The sequence below is a fragment of the Petromyzon marinus genome (genome assembly GCF_048934315.1).
Source record: "Petromyzon marinus isolate PM22_M1 ecotype Great Lakes invasive population chromosome 73 unlocalized genomic scaffold, UKy_Petmar_22M1.pri1.0 chr73_unloc.4, whole genome shotgun sequence".
In the NCBI taxonomy this organism is placed as follows: Eukaryota; Metazoa; Chordata; class Hyperoartia; order Petromyzontiformes; family Petromyzontidae; genus Petromyzon; species Petromyzon marinus.
In genome coordinates, this window is record NW_027422610.1 from 194,351 (window position 1) to 200,989 (window position 6,639).

Sequence of the window (6,639 nt, forward strand, 5' to 3'; positions counted from 1 at the left end):
AGTCAGTCAGTCACTCAGTCAGTCACACAGTCAGTCACAGTCACTCAGTCACTCAGTCACTCTGGCACTAAGTCAGTCACTCAGTCACTCACTCGCTCAGTCACTCAGTCACTTAGTCAGTCACTCAGTCACTCAGTCACTTAGCCAGTCAGTCAGTCACTCACTCAGTCACTCAGTTAGTCACTCAGTCAGTCACTCAGTCACTCAGTCAGTCACTCACCCAGTCACTTAGTCAGTCAGTCACTCAGTCAGTCACTCAGTCACTCAGTCAGTCACTCAGTCAGTCACTCAGTCAGTCACTCAGTCAGTCACTCAGTCACTCAGTCACTCAGTCAGTCACTCAGTCACTCAGTCAGTCACTCAGTCAGTCACTTAGTCAGTCAGTCACTCAGTCAGTCACTTAGTCAGTCAGTCACTCAGTCAGTCACTTAGTCAGTCAGTCACTCAGTCAGTGACTCAGTCAGTCAATCACTCACTCAGTCAGTCACTCAGTCAGTCACTCAGTCATTCACTTAGTCAGTCAGTCACTTAGTCAGTCACTTACTCAAGTCAGTCACTCACTCAAGTCAGTCACTCACTCCAGTCAGTCACTCAGTAAGTCACTTAGTCAGTCACTCAGTCAGTCAGTCACTCAGTCACTCACTCACTCGCTCAGTCACTCAGTAAGTCACTAAGTCACTCAGTCAGTCACTCAGTCAGTCAGTCACTCAGTCAGCCAGTCACTCAGTCAGTCAGTCACTCAGTCAATCAGTCACCCACCAACTCACTCACCTAATCACCCACTCACCCACGCACCCACTCACCCACCCTCTCACTCACTCACCCACACACTCACTCAGCCACCCACCCACTCACTCACCAACCCACTCACCCATTCACCCACCCACTCACCTATTCACCTACCCACGCACCCACTCACTCACTCACCCACTCAGTCACTCAACCAGTCAGCTACTCACCCACTCACTCACTCAGTCACCCACTCACTCAGTCACCCACTCACTCACTCACCCACTCACTCACCCACTCACCCACCCACCCACTCACTCACTCACCCACTCACTCACCCACCCACCCACTCACCCACTCACTCACTCACCCACTCACTCACTCACCCACTCACCCACTCACCTACCCACTCACTCACACACTCACCACGCACCCACCCACTCACCCACCGACTCACTCACCCACCCACCCACCCACTCACCCACTCACCAACTCACCCACTCACTCACTCACCCACCCACTCACTCACTCACCCACTCACCAACTCACCCACCCACTCACTCACCCACTCACCAACTCACCCACTCACCAACTCACCCACTCACTCACCCACCAACTCACTCACCCACTCACCCACCCACTCACCCACTCACCCACCCACTCACTCACCCACTCACCCACTCACCCACTCACCCACCTACTCACTCACTTGTTAACTCATCCACCCACTCACTCACCCGTTCACTCATCCACCCACTCACTCACCCACTCACTCACTCACCCACCCACCCACTCACTCACCCACTCACGCACCCACTCACTCACCCACCCACTCACCCACTCACTCACTCACCCACTCACCCACCCACTCACCCACTCACCCACTCACCCACTCACTCACCCACCCACTCACCCACCCACTCACCAACTCACCCACTCACTCACCCACTCACCCACTCACCCACTCACCAACTCACCCACCCACTCACTCACTCACCCACCCACTCACTCACCCACTCACCCACCCACTCACTCACTCACTCACCCACTCACTCACTCACCCACTCACCCACCCTCTCACTCACCCACTCACTCACCCACTCACTCACTTACTCACCCACCCACTCACCCACCCACTCACTCACCCACCTACTCACTCACTCGTTCACTCATCCACCCACTCACTCACCCACTCACTCACCCACCCACCCACTCACTCACCCACTCACGCACCCACTCACTCACCCACTCACTCACCCACTCACTCACCCACTCACCCACCCACCCACCCACTCACCCACTCACTCACTCACCCACCCACTCAGCCACTCACCCACCCACTCACTCACGCACTCACTCACTCACCCACTCACCCACCCACCCACTCACTCACCCACTCACCCACCCACTCACTCACCCACCCACTCACCCACTCACCCACTCACCCACTCACCCACTCACTCACCCACCCACTCACTTACCCACTCACTCACCCACTCACTCACTCACCCACCTACTCACTCACCAACCCACTCATCAACTAACTCACCCACCCACTCACCAACTCACTCACCCACTCACTCACCCACTCACCCACTCACTCACCCACCCACTCACTCACCCACTCACCCACCCACTCACTCACCCACTCACTCACACACTCACTCACTCACCCACTCACCCACCCACTCACCCACTCACCCACTCACCCACCCACTCACTCACCCACACACTCACCCACTCACCCACCCACCCACCCACTCACTCACCCACCCACTCACCCACCCACCCACCCACTCACCCACCCACCCACTCACCAACTCACCCACTCACTCACCCACCCATTCACTCACCCACTTACCCACCCACTCACTCACCCACTCACTCACCCACTCACCAACTCACCCACCCAATCACCCACCCACTCACTCACCCACTTACCCACCCACTCACTCACCCACTCACTCACCCACTCACAAACTCACCCACCCACTCACTCACCCACCCACTCACCAACTCACCCACTCACCCACTCACTCACCCACTCACTCACCCACTCACCCACCCACTCACTCACTCACCCACTCACCCACTCACTCACTCACCCACTCACTCACCCACTCACCCACTCACTCACTCACTCACCCACCCACTCACTCACCCACTCAATCACCCGCTCACTCACTTACTCACCCACCCACTCACCCACTCACTCACTTACTCACCCACCCACTCACCCACTCACCCACTCACTCACCCACTCACTCACCCACTCACCCACTCACCCACTCACTCACCCACTCACTCACCCACCCACCCACTCACTCACTCACCCACTCACCCACCTACTCACTCACTCGTTCACTCATCCACCCACTCACTCACCCACTCACTCACCCACCCACTCACTCACACACTCACTCACTCACCCACTAACTCACCCACTAACTCACCCACTCACTCACCCACTCACTCACCCACTCACTCACACACTCACTCACACACTCACCCACTCACCCACAGACTCACCCACTCACCCACTCACCCACCCACTCACCCACTCACCCACCCACTCACCCACCCACTCACTCACCCACCCACTCACCCACCCACCCACTCACCCACCCACTCACCAACTCACCCACTCACTCACCCACTTACCCACCCACTCACTCACTCACCCACTCACTCACCCACTCACCCACCCACTCACTCACCCACTCACTCACCCACTCACTCACCCACTCACTCACTTACTCACCCACCCACCCACTCACCCACCCACTCACTCACCCACCTACTCACTCACTCGTTCACTCATCCACCCACTCATTCACCCACTCACTCACCCACCTACTCACTCACTCGCTCACTCACTCACCCACCCACTCACTCACCCACTCACGCACCCACTCACTCACCCACTCACTCACCCACTCACGCACCCACTCACTCACCCACTCACCCACCCACTCACTCACCCACTCACCCACCCACCCACTCACCCACTCACTCACTCACCCACTCACCCACTCACTCACCCACTCACCCACTCACTCACCCACCCACTCACTTACCCACTCACTCACCCACTCACTCACTCACCAACCCACTCATCAACTAACTCACCCACCCACTCACCAACTCACTCACCCACTCACTCACCCACTCACCCACTCACCCACCCACTCACTCACCCACTCACTCACTCACTCACCCACTCACTCACCCACTCACTCACTCACCCACTCACCCACTCACCCACTCACCCACCCACTCACTCACCCACACACTCACCCACTCACCCACCCACTCACTCACCCACCCACTCACCCACCCACCCACTCACCCACCCACTCACCAACTCACCCACTCACTCACCCACCCACTCACTCACCCACTCACTCACCCACTCACTCACTCACCCACTCACCAACTCACCCACCCACTCACTCACCCACCCACTCACCAACTCACCCACTCACCCACTCACTCACCCACTCACTCACCCACTCACCCACCGACTCACCCACCCACTCACTCACTCACCCACTCACCCACTCACTCACTCACCCACTCACTCACCCACTCACCCACTCACCCACCCACTCACCCACCCACTCACTCACTCACCCACTCACTCACCCGCTCACTCACTTACTCACCCACCCACTCACTCACCCACCCACCCACACACTCACTCACCCACTCACCCACCTACTCACTCACTCGTTCACTCATCCACCCACTCACTCACCCACTCACTCACCCACCCACTCACTCACACACTCACTCACTCACACACTCACTCACACACTCACTCACTCACTCACCCACTCACTCACTCACTCACCCACTCACTCACACACTCACCCACTCACTCACACACTCACCCACTCACCCACTCACCCACAGACTCACCCACTCACCCACTCACTCACCCACTCACCCACCCACTCACCCACCCACTCACTCACCCGCCCACTCACCCACCCACTCACCCACCCACTCACCAACTCACCCACTCACTCACTCACCCACACACTCACCCACTCACCAACTCACCCACCCACTCACTCACCCACCCACTCACCCACTCACCAACTCACCCACTCACTCACCCACCCACTCACTCACTCACCCACTCACTCACCCACTCACTCACTTACTCACCCACCCACTCACCCACCCACTCACTCACTCACCCACTCACCCACCTACTCACTCACTCGTTCACTCATCCACCCACTCACTCACCCACTCACTCACCCACCCACCCACTCACTCACCCACTCACGCACCCACTCACCCACTCACCCACCCACTCACCCACTCACTCACCCACCCACCCACTCACTTACCCACTCACTCACCCACTCACTCACTCACCCACTCACTCACTCACCCACTCACTCACCAACCCACTCACCAACTCACCCACCAACTCACCCACCCACTCACCCACCCACCCACCAACTCACTCACCCACCAACTCACCCACCCACCCACTCACCCACCCACCATCTCACCCACCCACTCACTCACTCACCCACCCACCCACTCACTCACCCACCCACTCACCAACTCACCCACTCACTCACCCACCCACTCACTCACCCACTTACCCACTCACTCACTCACCCACTCACCCACTCACCAACTCACCCACCCACTCACTCACCCACCCACTCACCAACTCACCCACTCACTCACCCACTCACCCACTCACCCACCTACTCACTCACTCACCCACTCACTCACTCACCCACTCACTCACCCACTCACCCACCCACTCACCCACCCACTCACTCACTCACCCACTCACCCACTCACTCACCCACTCACTCACCCACTCACTCACCCACTCACTCACTCACCCACTCACTCACCCGCTCACTCACTTACTCACCCACCCACTCACTCACCCACCCACACACTCACTCACCCACTCACCCACCTACTCACTCACTCGTTCACTCATCCACCCACTCACTCACCCACTCACTCACCCACCCACTCACTCACACACTCACTCACTCACACACTCACTCACTCACACACTCACTCACTCACCCACTCACTCACACACTCACCCACTCACTCACACACTCACTCACTCACACACTCACTCACTCACCCACTCACTCACTCACCCACTCACTCACACACTCACCCACTCACTCACACACTCACTCACTCACCCACTCACTCACTCACCCACTCACCCACTCACTCACACACTCACCCACTCACTCACCCACTCACCCACTCACCCACTCACCCACAGACTCACCCACTCACCCACTCACTCACCCACTCACCCACCCACTCACCCACCCACTCACCCACCCACCCACTCACCCACCCACTCACTCACCCACCCACTCACTCACCCACTTACCCACTCACTCACTCACCCACTCACTCACCCACTCACCAACTCACCCACCCACTCACTCACCCACCCACTCACCAACTCACCCACTCACTCACTCATCCACTCACTCACCCACTCACTCACTTACTCACCCACCCACTCACCCACCCACTCACTCACTCACCCACTCACCCACCTACTCACTCACTCGTTCACTCATCCACCCACTCACTCACCCACTCACTCACCCACCCACCCACTCACTCACCCACTCACGCACCCACTCACCCACTCACCCACTCACCCACCCACTCACCCACTCACTCACCCACCCACCCACTCACTTACCCACTCACTCACCCACTCACTCACTCACCCACTCACTCACTCACCCACTCACTCACCAACCCACTCACCAACTCACCCACCAACTCACCCACCCACCCACTCACCCACCCACCCACCAACTCACCCACCCACCAACTCACCCACCCACCCACTCACCCACCCACCATCTCACCCACCCACTCACT